We start from the raw sequence: 27,295 nt of genomic DNA on the forward strand, positions 1-27,295 counted from the left end.
CAAAATCCGAGTCCTGCCTGTGCCACTCCAATTGGAGCTCGTTGTCATGTAAGGTCACACCAGCACGGACCTGTAATGCTGGACAGGTATACACTAAAATACCCTTTCCAGTTTGTTGGCTACAGGAAGAAGATTTGGATTTGGTTTAGAAGGGCAATTCTGTGCACTGCTGGGATTCTGGAAATGTCAGTGCTCAGTGGTCCTTCCTGAAGTCAGTCTCATTTCCCCTGAGGAGCAAAACGTGGGCTGCAGGCTCCAAAGTGGCACCTGGAGGCCAGGTGGGCAGGGCAGACCAGCCCTGGCAGTGCAGCTGTGGCTCAGGGCCCTGGGGCTGAAAGGGGCTCAGACCTTGTGGCCAGGGCAGGAGGGGCACCAAGGCACCCACTGGCACACCTGGCTCAGGCTGCTTTGTGTGGGAAGGGGGGGTGATGGTCTTGGTCCATCTGAATTCAGTACTTAAGGTCACTGCTTTTCTCCATGACTGCTTGTTATTTTCCCTGATATTCTGATCATTTTTGTGTGAAGCACTGACACTCATTTACCACATTTCCCAGGGAATGTTCCATTTTCATTCAGTGCTTCCAAAAGCTTTGGCATTTTTGCATCATATGTATTGCATGTATTTTTCTTCCAAGTAACACAGCAATATAGAAAAATAAGAGTGTCTCTTAAAATGAATGACTATTTACTTTTCATTTCCTATATAAGGGGTTCATAAGGAATAACTTAAAAAAAAAACCCAAACAAAACCAAAACTTCACACTGCTACTACTTCACACTATAACTGCTGTAAAAGTGAAGTTTCTGAATTTCTGTTTTGGTTTTATTGTAATATGTTGAAATGGATATATCAGCAGGGGCATTTTTCTTCCTAGATTTGAAGTCCAGTAGTTTTCCAGACAAATAGCATATTCCTGGGTTATTGGAAAATTCATGCTGAGCTACTTCACATGAACTAACTTTGCATGTCACCGCTGATGTTTCTGTTGGCTGGCAAAAAATGGCTGTTATTTGTAATTTCTATTTCTATTCTATTATTTCTACTTCTTTTGACTCTTTCTCTGCAAAGCACTTAATCTAGTAGACTGAAAGTGGGAGACTTTAAATATTAAAAGGAAAAGACGATGGTTACATTGAGAGCTGGCAAATCACACTGCTAAGAGGTTTAAAATCAATTGTGATACATAACTAGTTTGATTTTGAGAAACGTTTTCATCTCTGAGAAGACTGATAAGTGGATAATTTATTCTTTTGTGAACACAAATGAACAAATGCATTTTGTATTTTTTACCTTGGCAGTTCTATGAAAATGCATGATTGAAATCTTGTTGGGGTTCAGATTCAGTGTGGAAAATCCTAAGGTGTCTTCAGGGAAAGTTCTGAAAAGTTTGCTATTTATGCTTCTCACTTGGCTGTTCTGGAGACTGTATTAAAGTGGTCACAGGAAAGACAATATCCTCACTGAAATTCAGACCATAGGTTTATTTTTGCTGGCTTATGACTATATATTCCTTCTTTACAAAATACAATCTGAGAAAAAGTTTTAGTTAAGCCCTTACAATTGTCAGCTTTCAAACTTTACCATTTATAGGTTAAAAATGTAATTTAGTGACAGAGAACCTTATTAGAAGTGTGTGCTGCAGATGTTTTCTCATGGATAAATCTTTCCAGTAAAATCCTTAATGTGCCAAAATACTGTTTTTTTTAATGCTCCTCCCTTAAAAAAGCAAATTAATGACTCTTTCACCACCTGTCCTGAAAAGAATTAAATTGACGAGGCTTTCAGAGCAGTAACCAGAATGCCTCTCTCCCAGTCATGTTTTGAATTCTGTATATTGCATTTCTTCTTATTTTTTTGATGCAGAAAGGTTACTACTCTTTTTTGAAATTGCAATTTTGTATAAAAAGTGCTTCCATTTTTCTCAGCTGTTCAAACAACTGCATCCTTTCAAAGTCCATACTGTCCTGGGGAATGGTCTGCATCAGGGTTTCTAGTTCTTCTTGTGGGTTTCATTTTAAAGGATCTGTTCAGATGAGCAAGGACTGCCCTGAAAGGTGGTAACAGATTTTTAAAGAAGCTGTATATAATTAAAATGGTACATGGGAAAATTTGCTGCAATGCCATTTGGGAATATTTTAAGCCCTCAGTCTGGTCACAGCTGAGCACCTAGGAAGACCACAGAAGATTTTACCAGGCTTGTACAAGTGTAAAGTGGCTCTGCTGAGAGAGCAGATGGTGCAGGAACACAGTGGGTGGGCTCCTGGATAATATCCACCCAAAGCACACTGCCTCAGGTGTCACAGAGCTCTGGGGAAGACACAGCCTGGCTTTGCAGAGATGCTGCTAGATATTTTTGGGCTGACAGGTAAGAGCTAACTTCACACCTTGCCAGGGCTGAGGTGAGGTCAAGGCAGGGTTGCAGGAGCCAGAGCTGCATCAAGCTTACAGGTTCTGTAAGCACACAGGCTCCAGGGTGGGAGGAGGTACCTCGTCCTGCAGTTTAATATGTGATGGACAACTTGTTCAGTCTCCCTTCAGTGGAGCTGAAAGGTGTGAGGCAGGTTAATGAAATTATTATTAAGTGGTCACCAAGGAAATATGAGCTTCTTAGTACTTCATCCTCCCTCTTTGAATTAGATTCATCTGTCCATTGCAGTCTTTTTCCAAGGAGTTTGCTCAGATTGATGACAGAACAAGCTTCATTTTAAAATAAACCTAAAAGCAGCAAGGCATTTTTCCTATTATATATTTATAGAGTGGGTCCATGATTTGATTTACAGGAGATTTTTGTTCTAAATGTTTCTGTTCTATGTGTCTACTTGTCTACTGCAGTCTGGTAATTGGAACTGCTGTGAAATGTAAGGAAAAGGGCAGTTTAGGATTAGTGCAGCTGTAGAGAACCACATAAGTTATAAAAATCAAGTTAGGAGCTGCTTAAACACTGAAAAAAGGAGCCCATGCTGAGCTCCAGTCTCACTACAGCAAAGTAAGAAGTGCCTGTTTTTGTGTTAACCAGTTTAAAATTAACTCTATCTACCCACTGTATTAGAGTTGCAGCAGATGTGGTTGCAAGTTTCCAGGAGAGGTATGCTACAAATCCTTGGAAATAGCCAAATGTTGGTCACTGTTACTTTTCTCCCTCTGACTTTCAAATAAGAATGTACAGGAGAATTTAAATTTCTCATGAGGAGATGGCATTTTTGTTGCTTAATTGCAAGATATTTCAACATTCTATTAAATCTTTCTTTTTGACTGAACAGGAACTCTGGGCTCTTCCTAAATTCTCCCTTTCGTATCCTGACATCATAAGGATAGATTTATCCATCTGTGTCTGTCTTGAACTTCTTTTGGGCATTCTTAATGTCATTGTATTTTTCTGGTCAGGACAAAAACAGTTTTATTTGTCAGAGAGATTCTTTCTCAGGTTCCTGCTGACTAGCAGGAATGGTTCTATTAGGGAGGGAGACAGTTTTGTTGTCTTTTTTGCCTAATTTGAGATATGATATTGACATTTCTGAGCACTGATCAGTTCTGGCATTTGTTATACTATTGTTTTTTATGTTAAATACTGGCATTTAAACATATATTAATACCTTCAGTTTATTTGCAGCTTTTAAGATGGAGATAATATTTCAGCTTTTAGTGAAGCCTTAAAAATATTGTTTAAACGTTCAAGCCATGTTTTACTGTAGCATCTTTTCTAATGCTGTTAACATTGCTGTGGTTGGCTGAAGTATAAATTCCATTAAGAACAGCAGCTAGTTCACACTTCAGGCATTGGTTCAACCCTTCAGGGGATCAGTGCATCAATTCACACTGGAAGTGTGATCCAGGTGGCCAAAAGCTGAGCAATCTCCTCTTTCCTCTGCATTATCTTCAAGGAGTTTAGAAACCAGTGCACCAGGGGACCCTCGGGCGGTTAATTGTCCTGTGGAAACAGATAAATAGGTGCAATTATTTATTATTTCTCATGGCTCATCTAAGCAGTGCTGAGGGGCAAACTGCACGTTTTACTGCTGGGCTCAATGTCTTCCTCTGCCTGGCCACTGCCTTTCAGACAGGCCCAAGGTAGTGGTGGGGGAGGAAGGCTGGGTTACTTCTACTGGCTGGCTTTTGAACCAGTTGGAAAATGCAAAAAATAAAATTTTTAGAGACAAGGTTTTGAGAGGTTATGTTTCGTGCTTCTCAGAGTCTGAGCTCTGTTTGGTGTTTCTGCTGGGATATATGAGACATATATGTTTCTCACTCATATGAGAAACAAACTGGACTAAAGGAAAGTTTTCTGATATGCCTATTTTTAGGCAGTTTCTTACTCATTGAGCCAATATTTTGTCTGGTTTTCTTAAGAGCTAAGAATAATCTCTCCATGGCATGGTTGCCCCCGGCAAAGACTCTTTCTGTACTGCTCCAATCTCAAGGGAAATTTCTGAAATGGTATCTAAAAGTTTCTGAAATGGCTTCTGAAAGTTTCTAAAATGGCATCTAAAACTAAGGTAATAAAACAGGTTCTCATTAAAAAACCCCAGACACAGGAATTTCTGATATAGGTGTCTGTCAGTTGGAGGCTGTTAAATCACACTTGATACCAAAAGGGGCCTGAAGTCAGTGAATTAATGAGAATCATTTCAGTATCCTCAGGCCATACACTCAGCAAAGAAGTGTCCCTCACTGGGCCAGGCTGGTGAGTGGCAGCGATTTACAATGCAATTTCAAGGAATATTTAGTACATGTTATCAATTATTGTATTTCTGTTCTGCTTAAAAAAGAAATACATGGGCAAACTTAATTTACCCTATGAATTGCCCAAGACAAGAAACCGAAATGATATCCCAGCCTGGCAATAAATAAATAGAAAACAGGAGGCTGAAGACACAGAGGATGTGAGCACCTCCACATGAGCTGCATAGAGGGATCCATAAACCTGTGGTTAGTTCTGGGCTGCTTTGCTGGAGGATTGAGGTGCCTCAGATACATTCCTTGGGGTACTTATCATGAGATATTCCACAGAAACAAAAAAACCCCAAACATTTGTGGGGTGATTTTCTTTAAAGATTACTGGGTTCAACATTGCCATATGAAGTTTTATTTTCTATAATATTGAATATGGCAATAACGACAAATATTCTCGAAAGAAACAAGACTGAGAAGGTAACTATGTATACTCTTCAAAAAGCAAAAATCAAAATTCATTGAAATATTGTAGCATATTACAGGATGGCGTGTGGGATTTAATAAGCAGATTAATACCTAAGAATTAAGCTAAAATAAATGAAAAACTGTAGGCAAAATAAATAAATAAAACCACCCAAACTTACAGACTTAAATTCTGTCAAAGCTAGAACTGCCAAAAATCTGTTACACATACCTATTTTAGCTGCATGTTACTTTTTCTGAGTGCTTGCTAATCTTTGATTCTTTTTTTTATTTGAACATGAGGCAAATTGAATTAGGGGTTCCTGACGTAAGAACTCTTCTCATTTCCTTGACCTATTTTTCAGTACTGCCTTGGGTTAGTGGTGGGTTTTTTTTATTTGCTAGCTTCACTGTAAATCTCACTCTTTCTTGAGATGAGGTGGATGTAAGTTGGCTAAATCATAATTCATGAGCTGTAAAATTAGCAATCTGTAAATTGTTTATTTAATATTTGGGATGCAATGAAACTCCAAATTGATCTATACTAAACATAAAATAAGGCAAAATGTATACCTGTCCACAGGTTGTCCTGGCTTGTCCTCAAGCCATGCATGATTTCGAGTTTTGGTAAAACTAAAATACCATCAAGGCCTTTGCTCCTTACTGAGAAACACAAGGGTTGGAACTGAACAACAAATAATTCATGTTGGGGCAGTTTCTTTTGTCATTTTATGCTCCTTTTCTATTGATTCCTGAGCACTTCAGTGTCTTGCCAGGTGCATTTCTCACATAGAGGAGCAGCCTGTGCAGGGCACTATTGGAAAAATCAAGAGTGGTAGTGATGGCATAGGAGAAACTTTTCCCTTGGAACAGAAGGGCACAACTTCTGTAGGAATTGTATTTGCAGTGGTACTTTTGCACAACAAACACATAAAAAACAAACTGGTAGCAACAAATGCTTCTCTAGTTATTGTAAACATTTTGTGCATACAATTGCACTCCTATATTTACACAGAAATGAAATAGATTAAGGGCCAGGATGTGAATATATAAAGGTCAAATTCAGAAAATGTCAGTTTTTAGAAACTGCAAGGAAGAAAAAAATTTCTCAAATAGTTTAGGAAGGTTCATTTTGCTTGGCAGAGGGAGTTGTTTTAAAAAGTTTTCATTGTTTTGTCTTGTGGTAGAATTGGTTAGAGTGTAATTGTATGACAGTCACCATTCTGGCTTCCACTTAAAGGATAAAAAATTTACTTTCTTCATGGTACTGCTAATAGAGAACGAGACACTTCTTGTAGTGTTTCACATTTTAAATGCAGCAGTGGTTTTTCTTCTCTACAAAAGAGATTTATTTCTAGTGTCATATTTCATGTTCTGTGGTACAACTATAATAACTAACAAGCTGAGGGCTGCATGCAAGACTATCACAAGCTATCAGTGAAATATAAGTAAAGTCTGATTTGATTAGGTCAGCCAGAGATTAATGACTCCAGGACAACTGCAAAGGTCTCAAGATGTCAATACTTATTTTTTTTTTTAAACAATGAGAAGAGGAAAAAAACCCAACACCAAACCGTTACAGACAGTACTTCTGCAGTTCAAATACATTTCTTTGCCTATTTTTAAGGAGAGGCATTGTGGTAATACTTGAAAATGTGCAAAATAAATATCTGCATAATTCTGAGGTAGATTTAGACAACTCAGATACTCTAGGAGTTCCATTATTTTGCTTTGTGTTTAAGTTTGGCATAAACCGTAACATCTGAGTTAGATGACAACAGGATGCCCTTGGTATGTGTCCCTGTTGTTTAGAAAATCTCAGATTATTTTGCCACTCATCATGAACATTGATGTGCTATAGAGATGACCCTATTGTTGATGGCCCCCACTTCCCTGTGGATGTTTGCTCCCAGGATGGGTTAGTACTCTGGTGTGCACATTGCACACTATAGAAGGTGATTTATTTCAACAGTTTACAAAATACTACTGTAACATGTTACATATATAGGCACTTAGAATCCAAAATCTTAAAGTCAGATCAACAGATCTGAAAATTTAGCTCACTTGTGAGCTACTGAATTTTATATCATCTGCTGTGAAGCTCTTTGATCCTAAAGGTACTCATCACCTGAATAATTTTATATCCTGAATTCATTTATATGCTCCAGTGATGCAAAACTCAACTTGAAATACATTTTATTCCACTTCAGTGATGTAGCACAGATCCTACTGGTGATCATGGTAGCTTTTAATGAAAAAATAGGTAATAAGTGAGTGGAATAGAGCTCTGACTTTATCAGTGGGGTTAAAAATAAGAACATCAAAAGGCAGGGAGAATACCTGTAAGAAACATAACTACTGTATCTTTGTGTATGTCTGTATGTACAAATAAGGGAATCTTAGGGGGATTTTATGTTTTGTTGAGGTTTTTGGGTTTTTTTGGGTTTTTGTTTGTTTGTTTGTTTGCTTGTTTTTTTAATTTGGGTATCAAAGATACTGTGATGAATTTCCAGAATAGTGAAAAAATTTTGGTAATTTTCTTATAGTCTTAGGAAGTTGCATTCTGTTTTCATTTGGCATTATGCTTTTAGGTAGTTTATTTCATGCTATTGAAAGAATTGCTTTATATTACTCTGCTGGAATGCCATCTATGTTCCTTTTCAAAAGTAATTTTCTACTTTTTATATATTTTCTCAGATGAGTATCATCTTAAGTAATGCTGAAAAAATTGCTCCTAGTCGATTTTTGCCTTTTATTGCATTTATGGTAATAGTGGTTGTCCAGATATGATACTTGTTACAGATTGTGCAACCAAATCTATGCCAAAAAATCCCTAATTTTTTTCAAAGAGCTTTTGTGAAGCTTTCAAATTCTTGGGAATGAATTGACCTAAGTCTTGAAAATATGAGAAGTAATAAAACATTTCCAATATTCATATTAATGAAACATAAATTGCACAATGGATTCTGCATTTGCTGGTTTGACAAAGAAGCTGTTGCTTTGACCTGTGTTGACCACTCTGAAGGATGGCAGCACTACCCTCAGTGCAGGATGGGCTGTTGTCTTCTCCCCCCAACATTTGGAGCTAATCAGCTCTTACAAACAGAAATAAGAATCTCCTAACAAAAAGGAAATGTACACTGCTGCTCTGTTCTGACAGTTCAAAATGTTTCAGGCAAGTGCTCACTTGAAAGCCAAAAGAATAAAATGCAAGTACAGTCTTGTTCTCTCTGAATTGCTCCCTGTTTACTTCTCCAGATATGTTAGGGTATTTTTCTGTTATATCAGCTGTCATTTATTTGAGGTGCATAGTAAAAAAGGGAAAAAAAAATAACTCTGGAAATGCTTTCTCCTGTGGTTTTCCTATTACTTTTCAAGCCATATTTTAGGTATAATTGAATGAATAGTTTCAGGATAAGACATTACTTTCAAACTTTCCCATTTTCCCCAAAGTGCACAAGGGTTTCTCTATCATTTTCTGTCTGCCTGCTCCACAAAGATATTGCCTGTGTCTCTGGATTTTTTGCTTGCACAGAACTGTGTGTTCCTGTACCAGGCCTGCTGTGGGTGCCAAAAGGGAAATTGAAAACCTGTTTCTGACCTGGAGATACTGGGCAGTGAGGAGGTGATAAAAATGAATGCCTGGCTTTCATGGAGCTCTTACCATCCTTATCCTTCTACTAAGGAAACTTTAAAATAGAAAGCATTATTTTAGTTTGTGTGGTGACAGGATTTTGAGAAGTGTAAGTGCCCTGAGGCAGAACAGAATAAAAAAAAAATTTAATACATTGAATATATAAATCTCTCCTTCCCACAGGTTTTTGCACAGATGGTCTTGGGGCAGTGCCAGGAACCTGCAGGTGCAGGAGGCCTTCCCTTAGTCCTCATTCCCTTCAAGCAGCTCTCAAACTCACAACTTTTTGAACCCTGAAAGTACATTGCTTTTTCTTTCTCACCAAATGAGGTATGAAGGTTTTGCCAGCCAACTGGAAAGCCTGTTGCTCAAAATGCTTTAGCACACGTTGTCTTACAGGGTAAGACACTGACGCCAGCTGAAGGAGGAGGTGCACAGGTCCCAGAAGTGCTTCTGATTGCCAGTGCTTTGCCCTGCAGAAGGAGCTGGAGCAGCTCTGTGCTGCTGCTGTAGGAGCTGCAGCTCCTGAGCACCATCCTGAGAGATTCAAGGGCCAGGAAGGCCACTGCAAAGACAGTGAGTGATGCTGCTGTGTTTGTAAACTGATTCCTCACTGATCTGAAGGAAGCCTCAAGAGGTCATCTAATCCATAATTCTGCCTGAAGGAAAGGTGAACTCCACTTAAACCATCCCTTACAGGCATTTGTCCAACCTGATCTCCCCAGCAGGGATGGAGTGTGAGCAACATCCCTGAAGGATTTACTCCAGCACGTAGCTAATTTCTCTCTCTCTGTCTTTGATCTTCAGCTACTCATTGCCTTTTGTCATGTCATGGTTCCTTAGCTTTCATGATGTCCATATTTGTAAGGCTTGAACTGAAAGTAAAAGAGGGTGATTTGGACCTCTTAGATTACTTTAAAACATGACTGTGAGGACCAAAAGAAAAGACTTATTTCTTTTGTGTGCTATTGACCAAATGAGCTCTGCTGGTGTGTGGAATGGGTTAAATAGAGCTACAGTGCTTCCAACTACCTAAAGAGAGATGAGCAAATTCTGCTTCTGAAGCACATCCTGATGAATAATTTAGGGACTCTGGGACTGCATACTGTACATAAAGGTATTACAGGGCATAATATATCATTAGAATGTATAGAGGCTCTCTGTAATTTGAAATAGAAAATATATACAGTATCCTGGCAGGAAATAATGAAAATGTTCTGTCTGAGAATTAATATCTTTGTCAAAATGAGAGATCAAAACTCTAATATGAAATTTGTATTTCAATAAAATTAATGGAGGCCATCACTAGGACTTGAGAAAGCAGCTCCTGATTTTCTGACAGTGTAGTGGTAATAAATAAGTAGGCTCAATTTCCCACAGAACATCTAGACAGGCAGAACAAGTCTGCATTGCAGCACCTGGCAGCAGCCCTGCTCTGCTTCTGTGAGATGTGTATGCACACATTGCATGGGGGATGCAGCTTGGGGCCTGAGCAGCATCAGCTGCCCTGCCACAGCCCTCTGCAGGTGTGCTGGGCACAGCTTGCTGTAAATTTGAGTGTTTTCAGGCCATGCTGCTTGTGGCTTCATTATTTTAAACAAATATTGACTTGAAAATATTTGTATCTGTTAATAAGCCAATCAGTTTTATGTTCCTCAGTGCTTGTTGCTTATAGGAGTGTTATGCTAAGGTTTTTAGTAGAGGCTGGGAAGATGAGTCAAGGTTCTCCATGAGGGAAGATCAAGACACATATGATTCATCTGTCCCATGTGAAATATTGAGTGAAAATGCATATGGTACACCAGGTAGGAAGAACATCTCCTTTGTTTAACTCCCTGGGAATAAATAATTCACAAACACTTCTGACTTACAACAGTCAAAACTAAACTTCCATCCTGAGCTGGTTCTCACTTTATGACCTTTCTATTCATTGGTGCATGCTGGATTTGACCTTAAAGCATCTTTATGCACTTTATTATCTTTATTATTCAATGCTACTGAGTTCCATTAAAATTCTAATGAATACTGTCAAATTACCTATAAAATGATGCTGGTTCTGAAAGTTATTGCAAGCAGTCAGAATATTAAACATAGTGCCTCTGAGTTCTAGTGCCAGTTTTAAAACTTTGATGCTTTTAATGGTGAGTATTAGAAAAACTGGATGTATCTATATCCATAGCTATTTTTGTGACATCCTCTTGTCAGCCTATGCAATAAACAGACTAGAAGCAATACACTTCCACTACTAACCTTGGCTTATTACTACTTTCTACTCTAAATAAAGAACTTCTCTCCAATGAAAATTATAATCTAGGATTTCCGTGCAAAACACTTTATAAATATCTGTTTAATAACCTGCTGAGGGAGGGCATTGGCTGCTTTGTGCTATCTCTGTTCAATGGCCCTGGGCTTTTCATTTTGTCTGACAAAGTTCTGTGGAAAAAGGTTGGAACACCTTTCCATCATCCTCCAGAAGAGTATCTGCTTGTTTCAGTGGTGTGTTAAGACAGGAGCTCAGGGCATGACTTTCCCCCCAGAGAGTGATGAACACATTAATTGAACACACTTAGATGTCAGGATGCCTTCAGAAAGCAGGAATGGCACCAGAGCTCCTGAACAACTCTTCCAGTTCTGGGTCATCTCCAGCCAGAGGATGACTTGGCTGTGTTTCTGTTCAGCAATATGTGTCTTTGAGCTTGACTGTGCCTTGTAAAAAGACTGAGATTGGCTGAAAAGTGCAGCTTTATGCAGATTGCATTTGGTGAAAAGATTAGTCCCTGACTTCCCAGGTAATTTTTATTTTGTAAGATATTGAAGCATTTCTGTAGTGTTTAGGTTTGGTGAATGGGATTCATGAGGACTATTGGGTGTCACTAAACCAAGAAATGCATCCAGAGGCCTCATCCTCCCTTGTGCTGAATTATGGTACAAACTGGAGCAGTTCAACAGGGGAGGTCAGGAGTGATTAGATCTCTGCAGCCCAGAGTTTGGGGCAAACTCTTTGGAATGAACAGCTGAAATTCATATTCACGCTCCAGGACAGACAGATCGAGCTGTGGTTCCTGGTATGACTTGTGCATGGATTATGGGAATGGTAGGATATTGAGGGGCTGAAAAGAGAGCGAGAGATTAAGCATCCCTTTTCTTTTTCCATGAAAATCCCTGCATGGACTATTTAGTATTTTTTATCTTTAAAAAAATCTGTAAATGGAAATGTTTTATTTTGGATAAAAATAGGTACTGTGTTAGTACTTTTCACTTCTTTTTTCATCAGTTTGTCACTGATGACTAAGTGATGGAGTTCTGAAAAGTGTGGTTTTGGTTTAGCTCTCGAAACCCATGCAAGGTTTTCTCTTCAGCAGGTAACATCAAAACATAATTTATTTCTGTCCTTTGGTTCCATCTGCCCTGTCTGTTTAGCCTCTATCATTGCAGATATGAATTTTTGCCAAACATTGAACATGCCAGAATTTCTGCTTCTGTTTTGGGCTGAAAGCCTACAACATCTGCAAATTAGAGCTGGCAATAGGAGAGAATTAATTAAAATTAAAATCTCTCTGTGGCTGATGTAAATTGCAGCATACATCTTATACCCATCTGAGGTAGTAGCACATGAAAAAGTCTTTATACAATTTTGTTAATAAATTACTTCTTTTTTGAAGTTAAACTGGTTTTGGTCACATCCAGAGAGGAAAATGGGTGCAAAACCAATTTTTAAATTTTATGATAATTCTAATTTTAATTTGAATTCTTATCAGTCAGTTTTGCAACTATTTCCAGTTGTTTCAAACTTGCAGAGGTTTTTATAAACTGTACTCCACAGAATATTCTCAACCCTAGAGTACCAGCTAACTACCGAAAAATCAAAATTGGTACACACAAAGAAAGTCAGTTTTCTATACCATTGGCATTGATTTTATAATGATTTGATGCATATAAGAATAGCTTTTATGATTACACAACCAACTGATAATTTGCAGATGCAGAAATGCAGTTTGATGAATATAGAAACAAAGGAGAAATGCAGATTGTGTTTTCCTGTTTGCATATGTTGCTGTCTGTGTATCTCTTTCCTGGGCTTTGAGTCCTCACTCTCTGGGGTGCTGAGGTTAAAGAGCAGTCCCTGGGCTTGGCTCCATAGCTGGAATTTCCAGATGGCTTTTTTGTGTTTGAGCATCAATTCAATGAAAAAGATGGTGTAACATCCCTGATTTTTTTTGGATGGAATGCAAAACAAATCAAGTATATTTACCAGTCCAAACTTCTGCCTTGGAATAATTAGGTTTGCAAATTTTCAGAGATCTGACAGATTATTTTTAGCTATAGCTGGAAAAGATGTCAAGCATGGCAGTGTCTTTACCCTGCACAGTAAGAATGGGTCACTCAAAAGAAGTCTCATCTAAACAGTTTGGTTTGCAGGACTTTGTTACAAGTTCTGGAGGGAAAAAAAATGCTTTCTGTGTCTCTATTTATACTGGAAAGATAAATTACCCTGGCTCTTATCAGTACCTTTTATTCTAGTCTAATATTTCTGTTATCACAATTAGTTCATTCTGTGCTCACAGGAAACTTCTCAAGATTCAATCTTTTCACTTCTGTCTTTTCTTTTTCAAGTTCAACACCAGACTGATTCCCCTCTCCTCTGTTTTCTTTCAGTGCCTCTTCCCAGCCCACTTGACCAATTCAGTTTCTATCAGCCTTCTTGCCAACCGTGACCTGAGGTATCTGTGTTATTTATGATATATTAATGTTTTTTTTCCTGCTCACAATCAACAATTCATTAGCTTCTAAATTTTTTTTTCACATGTAAGAGCAGTGCTGTTTCTCCTTTTTTTATCTTGTCCTTAGTCTAGCTCTGATTGCACAAGTCAAGAGGCTTGTTAACATGGAGGTTTGTGGAACAAGGGGGGGTTAGAAGGTTACTGACCTGGTGTCAGTAAACCAGAGAGCATCAGCAGGTCCCTGCCAGGCAATCACCTTTCTTCCTTCCCCTTCAGTTTCCTTAGACTGATTTTTAAAAAAGCAACACCACTTTTTTTAATTCCTTCACTTGTGGCTCCAGTATTTCCAGTTTTGATCTTACTTTGAACAGCATTCGGAAAAGAATATTCAAGCTCATATTCAATGTCTAGGAATTTAGCAAAGTCATGCTAGAAACAGTTCAAAGTAGCTCCATATGAAGTTGGATTCAAATGGTGCTGATATATTTTTAATTTATGCTTGTGTGAGTAATAGAAGGAAGGCACTTTGCTAAGTGCCTTTGTACTGGTATCTGAAATGGATTTACATGGATGTTTTAGTGGATTAATGACAGGTTTTCAGATACTCATAGTTGTGTGGTCATTTCTAAATCTTAAAACTGGGTGAAATCTAAGGTCTTGTTGACCTAAGCAGCAGCAACAATTATATTCTGAAAACTGCACACTGAGGAACCTTATATAGAAACACAGATGTCTGCATGGTGGCTTGACTTATGGGAATTTTCAGATTCCTAGGGTGTTAGCCATCTATGCCATGAAACACCCTAGGAATCTGAAACTCTTGTTCTGTACCAAGAAATGGATTGTGCTGTCTACATCAATATAGTGACAATTTAAAATGATGGCAATGAGCCTAGGTTGGAAGCAGACATGCTGCTCACCTCCCTTTGACTTGTGGAAGAACGAGGCAGTCTGCTTATAGATGAGAACTTTTGAGGCTATTTCCTTAAAATCTTTAATTGCAGAGGGGACGCCTTAAGTAACAACTTCTAAGATTTGTCCTCTTGAGAGCCTGAGGAGACCAGCAGCTTTGCAGGTGGGAGATGAGGAGGGTGAAGCAAATACAACAGTGCAGGGGATAGCAAGGCAAAGGTGGGGTGTCTGTGCAGCCAGCAGGACTTGCTGCTGCAGAGGCTGGTCCAGCTCTGCACCTCCCGGGAGCTTCATGGTCCCCATCTAACACAGGAATGACTTTCCAGGGAAATGCCCGGGTGGCCTGGGGCTGAGGGGATATTCTGTGCAGATATCACAGACCTGTGCTTTGGGAGCAGGGGAGCTGCACTGCTGCTGCTGAATTCCTCTGGAGCTCTCTGTAGGACAGAAATCAGGAGTTAACAGCAAGGGTAGCTGCTGGGACTTTTCCTTTGCAGGCTTTGCAGGCTGTTGCAATGCAGCCAGGTAATAAAAGCCTGTCTGGGTCTTCATGAATTCCTCATTATCTCTCTGAAATTTGTAGTAATTCTTTTGTATGTCGGTACATAATGTTCTATTACGTAATAGAATAAATATTTCATTTTGATAAGACTACTTTTAAAAATATCAGAAAAGGTCACTAGTTTTGAAATTATATCTGAAACATGTGCTTCCAGTTTTGTTAAACTTTTCCTGTTTAAGTGGAAAGTTATTTTTTGCACAGATCAGAGGACATTATGAAAAATTTTGATGATGATGCCTTATTTCAAGTGGCAGCAGTGTTGTGACTCACTCTTTCATGGACATCATTCCCTACATTCATAATGGATTTCGAAAACTGGAGCTGGCTTCTGCCAACAAATGAAATATTAATGAATGCAGGGTTGCATCATACCATTTCTGCATAGTGTAATTTTTCCAAGGAAATGAAATGACCACTTCTTAAAAATAAATTGGGGGAAAGGCTTTGTAGCCTTATATTGCTGTGAATCAGAAGGTATTTGAATATTTGTGCATTGGCATATTTGTTATATACAAAGGCTCTGCAGCTTTGAAACTCCACCTTTAGGATTTCATCTCCACCTTAGGAAATGAAACTCCTAAAGGTGGATTAAAGGTTTATTACAATGACTTCTGCATTAGTTGTAATCGCTTAATCACACTTTTGAGTGTTGAACAGTTCCAGATCTGTTTGAAAGTATACACTACACAAGCAAGGGAATGAGGGTGCTGAGGACAGTGAAAAATCAGGAGTTCATCACATAAGTAAACATTTTCTGAAAAAATTCAGCACACATAAATAAACATTATCTGAAAAAATGACATGGAAACTTTCTTCCAGAAAACGGAAAGGGATGCTTAACTGGTCCTCAGCACGTGTCAATCAATCCATGCATCAAACAATTTGTACTTTCAGTATGGATTAAATTTAATCTGTCCTTGGTTACTGCCTAACCCTTAAAATAACAACATTTCTGTTTGTTGTTACCTAAGGCTGTAAGTAGGCATTTGGGTCAAGGCATTCAGCAACAACTTGGGGAAAACAACTGGATTTTCTACAGTCAAGGGGAGGGCAATAAATAATAGCAAAGCCCATTAATCCTCTTTTCCATTAGTGGCAGTGTCAGATAAAGTTGCTTAGTGACTCTTGAGGAATGTTACACAGATGATTTATTGCATGTGTAGTTTTAGATGTTAAGTGTAATTTTGAAATGTGGTACATCTGCAGACTCACCAAGAGATAGAATAGAACTCCAGATGAGTTAAAGCACCATATAAGGGTCAATTTATGTAAGTCTCTTCAGCAGATTTCCCAGCCTTTTCAGTTAGTTCTGCCTCCTTTGAGTGGATATGAGCCTCATTCGCTGCAGAGGCTGACAGGACACTTTGTGGTAGCTGGTGAATTTAGAAAACCCCTGTTTTTGATGATGCACTTGGAGAATGGGTTTCATTTGGTTACTTTTCTCCTTCCTGTTTGCTGTTTGACATATGACTTTTTGTAAGAATGAGCTATTAATAAATTAATTTGTCTACTCTGCAATACAGATGCAAAGAGTATTTAGGGTTTTATAAACATTTTTGATAGTGTGCATTCATTTTAAGGGTGTATAAGGAGGAATATTTACCCTGTATTGAAGAGTGGGCTAATAATGAATGAACTCTAAACTTCCATCTCTATTCCAATATCCCTGTTGATTTAAAAATGCAAACTGCTTTATGCTGGGTGGTGACTGTTCCTCAAGTTCTCCTCAAAAACACTGCTGTTCCTGACCCCAGCTGCATTTTGTTCTGGTAGAGGACTCAGCTATTTTATTATTCTGCTGGAAATTCACTGCACAAAACGGGAATGTGAGGAGTGCAGTGCACCTGCAGGCTGGGTACAGGCACTTGGCAGAGCATGACTCAACCCTCCATCCTCCCAGCCTGGCATTCAGCTGGATTTGCCTGATGTTTGACTAAGAAATAATCTACTAGGTTCTAGACAAATACATCTGCCTAACACTTATTTACTAGATGTTTTATTTAAAGCTTTAAGATACATTTATATGTCATCGTGGTTTGCTTAGATCTGCAATGTGATTGTGCTTTGGAAATCACTTTAAAACTGTGCAGTGGAAGGCAATTGAGGAAGAACACACAGAAATTATTTCAAAAGTGGCTCTTTTTAAAAAGAACTATTAAACAGGTTAGTCAGAACTGTGAGTCACTGCAGTTGAGTCATGCTCACTTTTTGGTGGCTGTAGATGATCCCGTTTTTCTGTTTCTCCACGCAGCTATGAGTAATGCTGTGGAAAGAACTGTACTGCTTTGGAGAATGGCTTTTCCCTGCTCTGCCTGAACACATTTACCCATTGGGCAGAGTATAAAGTTGTTTTTCAGCCCATTCTCTCAAAACACTCGAGTGGCTGGTCGCTCAAAAGAAGTGTTGTGAGGTCTGCCAAGTGCAGCATTGAGGAGAGAGAAAAGAGAGCAAGGGCCCCCACTGCCAACCCATAGTTGGCACCACCTCTGTGGGGTTGGTAGGAAATACTCAGAGTTATCCTGCTTGGCATTATCCCTTGTGCACCCCCAGGGGCTGAGGGTAGTTAACTCTGGGGTGGTTAATCAGAGCTGAGAAGATCTGTGAGGAACAGAAAAAAGGAGGGGGTGGGAGAGAAGAACAAATATGCCCTGAGCTGGTAACTGGGTTGGTGCCTTAATAACTCTTGGAGCTGAGTTTGGGTGTGTTGGAGGACTTTTTTTTCTATATTTGTAGAGAGCATGCATCAACACAGCTGTAGTGTTAGGCATAATCCCAGAGCCTTTACAACCATCATCCCAGACACTGAATTAGCAGTGTGTGTATTGGCCAAGGGTTTTCAGCTTGGTGGCTACCTAAAATTAGTCTGAAACTGTGTAGGTGCTTAAATGTGGGTTTGAGAGCCTGGATTTGGGTTAGGAAGTGTAGGCTGTAGTTCTTCAAGCTTCAGCAAAGAGAGGGAAGATACTGTAGCTCTGAATATTCCTGAATATGCCTACATTTAGACTACAGTATTCATTGCTCTTTTTTAATAAGTACTGTCAGCATTTTTTGTTGATATAAAGGCAAGATATCCTTTCCTTGTAATCTTAAAAAAAAAAGAATTTTATTACAGTCAGGCTTTAAAGGATTAGTTATTGCTTTTCACTGGCTCTGCTTCTGAGAATTTTTATAAAGACTCTAATTCTCTCAAAAAATGGATAGCTCACCTAGAAATAGAACTTTTTTTTCTGTGATCGGTATCTTTCTGATTGATGCTGCAGAACTGGTAGATGGAAAATATCATTAAAATTAGAATGAAAATGTCTTTCTTATATTTACAACTCTCTGAGTAGTGTAAAACCAAAATCAATTTTCTCTAGTTTATCAAAGGGTCAGGGGACTTACAATTTGAGATAGAAAATGTGATCATATTATTAAGAACACTTGATGTGCTTTACAACAAAGGATTTAAATGCTTCAAAAGGGAGAAGTAATGTACCCTGCCCTTCTGCAATAGATAGCAAAGTGGTAAAGCTGCTTTCTGCATAAATTTTTTTCCCACATGGTTCTGCTCCCTTTCAGCAGATCCATACAGGAAATATCCAAGTAACAAATAGTTTGCATTGGGACCAAATTTATGTGAAAGAGGTCATTTGTTCAATGTCAGCAGCTGCTGTAATGTAGCACAAGGTCTTCCCAGAGCAGATTACTGCTTTCAGATTATTTTTGAACCTTAAGATTTGTTGCAAACATGGGATGAGAACATATTCAAACAAATAACATACTGAAATGGAGAATAGGGAATGCAAAACTGAAGGGCTGAGTGCTGCCCTCTGTGTGTTACAGCATTCTAGAGCTGATTGTGGAGACCCCTGTGAGATGCCCTGAGCCGGAAGGAGAAGAAAGCTCTTTGCAAATTCTTGTTAGTGAGGTTTGTCCTGGTCCTTGGAAGAGCTTCTCCTTGTAGGAGTTGGAAACAAGTACTGAACTTATCCCCATGAAGATAATTGGCTGTTGGTAGAACCTTTCTGTGGGGCATGGATGGTAAATCAGGGTATGCCAGAGCTCCTATCCTGGTGTCTGGGGCAAGAGACTCCATTCCTATGGAGAGGAGATGTCCTGGTGGCCTGGGCACAGGACATGTCTGCACCCAGGCTTGGGCTCGGTGCCACCTCAGGACACTCCTGAGCAGGCAGCCAAGCCAGCCCACAAGACAAACACACACACATTGAGCAGGAGGCAGTGCAGCAGGAGAATAAAAAGGCAGGAGCACAGATGGTGTGTGGTTATGTGGCTATTTCCTCAGCTTTGTAAAGAAATTAGGTCCTTGTTTCAATGACTGCCACAGGTTACTCTCCTCCCCAAATTACCACTGTACAAAAGAAAATCCTTCTAAGTAACGAGGAAATAAATTTGAATATGTGTATAAGACATTTATGCTTTATAATATGTGCCATTTCCTTATATTTTCTGTAGGGTTCTGATTTTATGCCACAAAATTGAATATTATGTAAGAGGATTGTATTATTTAATTTCTACAAGAGTGTTGTGACCAGTCCTGGCTGTTTTACTGTTTTGTGTTGCAAGACACAATATGCTGAGAATGGACATTTGGGTGAAATACAGTTTCCTCTGTCTTTCCCTCAATACAAAAGAAAAAAACTACTCAGAAAAAAACCCAAAAAACAAATCCAACAAAACCAAAGCAACCCAAATGTATTGAAAGTTAAAAATATTCCCTGACTTTGGAAGAACAAACTTATGTCTGTGCTGAGGAGATGTGGATTGTGATGGTAAATTAAAATAGTGCACGGTAGGACGCAAGAACAGATCATGAGCCTGCACAGAAATAGAAGCCAAACAGAGGAAGTCTATTTGCTAGCAGAAGAAATTAAAACAGCAAGGTGGAAGCTGAGCAGGAATTGACCACTGACTGTGGCTGCTAATATTTGATGGCTTATTCACAGCATTTTGGAGAAATACAAGGGGAATGCAGGGGAATATGGTATAACTGATGAGATGTTTCTCGTGTCAATGGATCATGATATTAGAAAAGTTAATGGCCTGAATCAGTGGGTTTCAGATGTCACCGACTATGCATTTAGTGAATAGTAATTCAGAAAACAACTTGGGGAAAAAAATGTAGGTTTCATGGCAGAAATGAGAATGAAAAACTGGAGCTTTATAAAACTCCACAAAAATGGGGTTTATGCCTGGAAGACCTCCCTCAGCTGCCCATCACACCTGTTTTACATTGGGACTGTTTGCTTGTATTTGCTGGGTTTATCCTGGATTTTGCTTGTGCCTTCTTATTATATTCCCCAATGAGAATTTTCTTTCTTTTGTCCACGACATTATTTTTTTTTCTGGCATGTGGACAGCTTTTCCTTTCTAGGAGATTAAGATGGCTGGGAAGAAATATTATGTCTGAATTGACAGCCAGGAATAAGTTGACTAAATGTAGTTCTTTGTAGGATTTTTTCCATGGCTCAGAATGGGCTCCAGAGGGGCCTGTGAGGAGCTGGATCTCTCCTGGGTTTATATTTATTGATGCAAGTTCAGAAAAGAGCATATAAATAAACACATTACATCAATTTTAACTTAATGACATCAGCTTCTTCTCTGACCATACTAGCCCCTGAAATTAATAACCCCTTGGCAAAAGAGTAAGAAGATTTATATGTCTAGAAACTGACTGCAGTGAATAGGGTTAAAAAGCTCTCTGTGGGATCCCATGTCTTGTACAGTTGTATCTCATGTGTGCAAATGGAAACTCCTTGCTTCTCCCTGTTTTTGATGTGGGAAGGAATATTATCTTTAGGTTTTCAGACATTTCAAGTGTTCAGAGTAATGCAGAGTAAATCGAAATCCACTGCTAAGCATACACATGTTACTGTATATATTTCCTTTTGAAAAGTATTCTTTTCCTTTCCAAAAGAAAAGCAGTTCTGGTTATTTATTATGACACAGGAGACTTAAATTACAGGTTATACTTTTGCAACTGCATTTATTGCTATTCTCTTTCTGAACTTCAGTCAGCATTCCTGGTGTCACACAAACAGAGTTCTCTGAATGTGATCTAAATACATAAAGTAGTTGTTAAATGGCATAAGCTTCACATAATGGTGTAATTTGAAATTTCATGTCCTGGGTTAGTTTATGCATTAATAGTTCATAATCTGTCTGTATCAGATTTTCCTGCAGTGCAACAAAAATAGAAAATAAGAAGTAGGCGCTTGAAAAATAAAATATTCAGGGGCTTGGAGAGTCTGTCTTCATACCCAAAATTCAGGCACATGTGGTTACAGGGATCAGTCCTACTGGCCTATAAATACTGTGGGTAACATCCTTGGGTGGTGTAATTAGCAAAGCTTTGCATGGCCCCTGGTGCAGCTGCCCAGCCCTCTGAGAACTGCCTGTGGGTGTTTTCTGCTGGTGGTCAGAGGGCAGAAATACCCAATCACAGGTTTTGTAAACTAGAAAGAAGCTTAGAGAGGATTCATGGCAAATCTGTTTTTGATGTTACCTGGCCTGTCCCTCAGATATCAGTAGGACTAATCAGTGAGTGCCACGTGTGCACAGTAATGCCTGGGGGAAGGCCAGGTGTCCTCTGGAAACACATAATTGCTGATAATGGAGCTCTTGGACAATGCTAATTAAAGAGGTGCTTCTGTATGTCACTGAGAATAAGCTCTGAAATTAGACAGCAATTGCTTTAGGTTGGTTTTGATACATGTCTTCTAGATTAGTATTGATTTTGTTTTATATCATTCTGGCTTCTCTGCTGCTGGGAAGATAAAGGTACAGGTGATGAAAGGTAGTATGAACTGGTCTGCTAGTTACAAGGAGGAGCAAGCTCTGCAAAATACCTCACAGGTGAGTGCACTGCTACAGGCAGATGTGAAAAAAGACACATACTGAAGCCTTTAGGTATATGATTCTGTGAATACATGTTTGGAATGAACATAAACATAAAAATTAAAGATATATGTATATTTTTCCTCTTGCAATATTGAGAAGAAAAACTGGTTTTGAATTAGTGCTGTGTTGAGCCTAGCCTGACTATGGTGAAAACCTGCTGGAAATAGTTTTGTCATCTGTGACGGTATCAAATTATCTGCAGAGAATCCCTGCAGCTGAGCAGGAGCTCAGTCAGTAGCACCACTTGGGCAGCCCTGTGAGTGCTGGATGATGACTCTTGGGCAGCTCTGCAGAGGTTTTCAGCTGATGGGACTCCATGAAACAACTTGCTCTTTAGTAACAAAATTAGAGGTATGGTTCTGCATTTCCAGCTTAGCACTCCTCCTCAGACCAGAGGCCTGTATGGAATGAGCTGATGCTGTTTGAGCAGGGTACCAGGAGTGATGTGACCTTCCAGCAGAGCTTGGTGTGGGCTCCCTGCCCCAGCAATTCCCTGTGCTGGAGCTCTCCCACTGCCAGTGCCTGCTCAGGTATATGCACCTGGGCTGCAGAAATGTGATCAAGTTATGGGACTGTAGAGGTCCACAATCTGCACAAAATTGTGTATCTCCATGATATTTTTCCCTTTAAAAGAACAGGGATCTGTGCCTTTTGAGCTACAGGGTAGACGTGCCCCCCCTCAGTGCAAACTTGGATGTAGTATGGGAGTGTGTATAGCGTTACTGCTTAAAAGGCTTGAGCCAGGAATTATGTGCAGTTTGACTGCCCACTAAAATATCTTTAGAAAATATATATATTCGTGCCCTGAAGGTCTGTGCAGGTGCACCAAGCTTTACCCAACCCAACGGAAAGGCACCTTATGGAATTTTCCTGGACTGGATTATGAGAACTGTGTCTGCACCTATGCTCAGCTGGAGTCTCTTCCTGCGTGAGCCTGTCAGTTCATTTGGAGACACACAGCAAAATCAGCTGAGTGCTTTTCCCTCAGGTTGCCCCTCTCAGATGATGTCCTAACTAGGTCACAGATGTAGAAGCTGGATTGAGTGCTCACCAGTCAGCTCCTACATGTAACTGCTGTATTTTAGTTTAATTTCTCCTGAGATGTTTGCTGGTGCCTTGGAGAATGTTGCCCATAAAAAGGCAGGCTGCTCGTCACGAAAGCAAGTCAGTGAACACATGAATATTTTGAGCTGCAGAATGTAGCACTCAGTATTTATCACTACAGGAGAGAGCATGTGACTCCTCTCTCACATGGCAGCTGCTTGGTTCATGCCTTACAGATTGGAAAATAGAAAAAGTATTCTGCAGGATCACTTTTGAAGAAAGAGAAGGTACTGGAGCCATCCCCAGTGCTCACATTTTGCTGCAGAATGATTCCTGCCTTTACCCCTCAAGAAAATCCTGTGTGTGGGAAGACAACAGATTTGCCCAAGTCAGAAATGAGTTACTGCTTTACTGCCTAAAGAAAAGTCAGAAGTGTGGCCTCAGAAGCAGCAGTGTGATCTGCCAAGGTAGTGTTTTTATCTGTTCCTCAGAGCAGTGGGGCTGAAGGTGCTCTGCTGCTGGCAGCAAACACTGTGCATGCAGACAGGGGGATCTGCACCTTCTCGTGGGTGCAGCTCGAGAGGGAGGTGAAGCACGGCTGCAGCACCTCAGGGTATTGTTTCTTGGCAGGAGCACACATGCTCCAAGAAAAACAAATTTGCTCAGTATTTTTATGAGTCTCTGAGCTCAGCCAGGTCTGGCAGGGATGACTTGGCTTCATCCAGAGAGGCAGTAGTGGGGAGACCATTCCAAGTTTCCCTTTATTTGGGTAGTGGAACATGAGTAACTTCTTCCCTGAGCTGGAGGGCGTTGTCCTGGACTCCTCATCCTGTAGTGTGTGTGTCACACTGTGCCTCTCACACCCTTCCACAGTGCCCAGGGCAGCTCCTTTGTATGGTCTGACTGCACTGCAAAATATAATTGCCTTTGGTGCAGCAATTCCAGCACAGGAACTTGGGACTCTGTGGAATAACAAATAATAATAAAGAAAATAGTCTGGCAATACATGCTAATCACACCCTATAGGCTTGCACCGAGTTTTTCATTAGGTGTAGTAGATATTATTTGCAAAATACTAACTTTTCCAGAACCGTAGAGAGTTTAGAGTTCTTTGTAAATGTGTAGTTTCCCCTTTAAAATACAGTTTATCTCCCAGTACAAATTCTTCATTATTCTGTAGTTAGGGTTGAAAGGCCTCATCATTTGTCCAAGTCAGAAACACCCTGAAAAGAAAACAGTCAGTTAGTGAGATGAGCAAATTCAGGGAATTGAGGCAAAGGTTCTGTTCTGCAGGTGAACCCAAAGATCCACAAAGCCTGCAGGGATGTGGGCGTGGGGGGGTGTGACTTTTTAGACAACTGAAGCTTGGAGAGCTTCACTATTCCTCCTTCTTTTTTGTGACATTTTGATTGTTTTTCTCTCCTGTTCTGCTGAAGCCAGAATTATTTCTGCCCACTTTTGCCTCACGATCTCACTCTCCTTTTGCAGACTTACACTGCCTTTGCAAGGCACTTGCTGCCGACTAATGCTGTTCTGAGTTATGAACATGTAATTTATTTTGAATATGTGTCTCTGTTATGTGCAAAACCAAGCTGGATGCTGTGATTCCTGTTTCATCCTCCTTCCTGACCTAGCAGTAATTCTCCTGATGGTACAAACCAAATAAAGACTGGAATTTCTACACCAATCTATTTGTCAGCCGTAAATAGGCAATATATTAGTCAAACTTCCAGAAGTGAAGAGCAACATATTTCTGAATCTTGGTATCTCCAAAATGTATATAGATGTTTTCTTTGGGGATCTCTGGCATTTTTGTTGTCAGCTAAGAGCTGTCATGTCATGTTTATGTTGGCTAGAGCAACACTTGGCAAAAGAGGGTAAGAACAAAACTGGGTATAAAATGGGAAGCTTTACTGCAGAGAAAGTGTCTTTTCCTAGACATAGGATTTGCAAAAATATGAATCACTGAAGCTGTTCAGAAGAAAAAATGAAAAACCGATTTAAAACCCTTTATTTTCAGAATTTCAGAAATACATATTCTGATGAATTCAAGATAAAAAGTCCTCAAAAGTTTATCTGTTATTCCATGGGGAATTTCAAAGCTTACTTCACACATAGGTGTAGCTTTATTTTCACTGAGACTTCGGGGCAATGAGAAGCCTGGCATGTCAGCTGAATGTGGTAATGAAATACATCTGGCACTGAGAATTTCTGTTCAGTGTGCTAAAGAATGATGTTCTGTAGCATTCTGGCCCTTGCAGGTCATTATTGAAAATAAGGAGCTAACAGCAGTGTTAGGTTTTCTCTGCGCCTGGGACTTAAAAGGAAGCAGAGATGCAGATTCATGCACCTTTGGCTCTCCCTTGGGAGGCCAGAGGCTCTTTGCCTGCTCTGGTCTCACCCTGAGCACATAGATGGGAAGCAGGTGAAAGGAGCTGGGGTCAGCCAAGAGGACCCAAGCCAATGCTACTGTTGAAATGAGTGTTTGCCCCTAAAGACAAATTACTTTCTGCTGTAGTTCCTCTTGTGTTCCCCAGGAGCAGGATGGCTTCATTTTTCTGGCAGGGGCATTGTTCTGAATCAGGCTCCTGAGTTTGTCTGGTCTTTACTTATCTGCATGTGTTATTACTATGCCTGTTTTACATGAAATTTCATTTTGTTGAATGCTTTCACGATCTTACAGGAACAGACTCTCCTCTTACACTGGTCAGTGCTATCTTTAAAACTAGTGGAAGTCTGGGAGCGAGCTACAATGTAAAGTGCTTCCCTAAAGGAGATTCAGCAATTGCTGTTCAGCACCAAAGTCCAGACAAACAACAGAAAAGTGATGATGCTTTAACCTTGGCCTCAGCCTAAAGCATCCCTGCCTTACAAACTGATCTTCAGTCCTGTTATCTTCCCAGGAATACATCAGAGTGCTGCATGCGTTTGCACAGGGAATGAATTCACAGAGAATTAGACCTTGACTTGTGCACCCACAAATAGAGAAGTCATGTTTGTAAGAGCTTCATTTCTTGTGGGGTGTGTGTAGGTACCCAGTCCTTTAAATTCTACTCTAGCCAAGCTGTGATGCTTGTCAGTGCAATTTTGTGATAAAATGTGGTGATTCCTCTATGACACCCTTGAAGTGCTAGCTGTGAACCTAGCCTAACCATTCCAAATATGAGTCAAGCATTCACCTAAGCATTCTGGAATATATTCCTTTTAAAAAGTCACTTCATTTTAGTGGCACTCTACTTATTGAGCATGTAAATTAAACTTTTACTTCCCACATCGTCTGGAAGGATACCTTTGTTCAGTTGCTGTCCTGCAAATAGAATAGCAATAAAGAAGTTTGTATTTGTATGTTCAGAGCAATAGAACTGGAAATTTTCAGTTTTAAGGCAGGATTTAATTACTACCCATTAAATTTAGCTTTTCTGTTCATCCTGCTCTCACGAAAGCTGCTCTCTGAAGGGCAGAGGTCCCTGCAGACTGGCTGTGATGTTCTGATCCCCAGGTAACTCACACCATGATGCACATTGATGCGAATGTACAAATACAAGAAAGCGTAGAGCAGGCAGTGTGTGTGAGAGGTGGGGGAAGATGCGATGCATTGTTAGTGCTGCTGCTGAAAGAAAAGCCATTGTCAGGCTGTGATTCCTGGCTGCCGCTGCTGCCTGGGAAATGTGTGTCAACAGCACGCAGAGGCACAAGCTGCTGCTGGGGGAGGAGGAGGAGGAGCTGCCTCTCTTTATCCCTGCTCGGCTTGATGCTGCCGTCTGAGATGCCTTTGTCACAAACAGGAGTGCTCACAAGGCGTTGTCTGCTTCGCTTTCTCTCCCTCAGCCCAAACAACAACAACAACAACAAAATTCCATCTCTGCTATGTAGCAGTGAGATTGTTTGCTGAACGCGTTTTTTATTTTCTTTCTTTTTTGCTGCTGTAAGATTTCAGGATGATCCAAGAGTGTGCTCACTGGATTTGAGGGGTGTTGTTGGAGGGGGAATTCCACGGCTGCCTCAAACCCAGCAGTTTGCAATATCCTGAGCTGACCCTGCTGAATGTAATACATCAGGTCAGAAACGTTTTGCTGCAGGAGCACAGCAGCCTATGCCCTTTCACAGGAATGGTTTCATCTGCTGCTTGCTGTTAGCTTAATAACCTTTTCCTACTTGTCCTTTCTGCCAGATTTTTTTTTTTTTTTTTCATAGAATCCCTTGTGGTTTGGCCATGAGCTGGGCGTGTTAGAGACCACTTAACAAGAAAACCTCCAGAAGCTTAGCTGGGCAACCCTATTTAAGTAAAAACCCGCTGTGTTTGATGAGCCAATTACACAGAGCAAACATTTAAAGGACAGGATGCCAAATAGTTTGTAAACCTAAGCCTTTATTAACAGCAGAGTTAC

The 27,295-nt window shown here is 39.9% G+C and overlaps 1 protein-coding gene and 1 long non-coding RNA gene across 9 annotated transcripts in view; both read left to right on the top strand.

The window, feature by feature from the left end:
* FAM13C (family with sequence similarity 13 member C) overlaps nucleotides 1-27,295 on the top strand; it is a 124,411-nt gene that overhangs the window by 49,961 nt on the left and 47,155 nt on the right. The gene's annotated exons all lie outside the window — the stretch shown is intronic.
* On the top strand, nucleotides 847-26,878 carry LOC140684425 (uncharacterized). Its single transcript, XR_012056675.1, has 3 exons — nucleotides 847-2,366; nucleotides 13,425-13,489; nucleotides 26,838-26,878. It is a non-coding gene; the product is annotated as an uncharacterized lncRNA (long non-coding RNA).

The sequence above is a fragment of the Taeniopygia guttata genome, chromosome 6 (assembly GCF_048771995.1).
Source record: "Taeniopygia guttata chromosome 6, bTaeGut7.mat, whole genome shotgun sequence".
NCBI classification, from domain to species: domain Eukaryota; kingdom Metazoa; phylum Chordata; class Aves; order Passeriformes; family Estrildidae; genus Taeniopygia; species Taeniopygia guttata.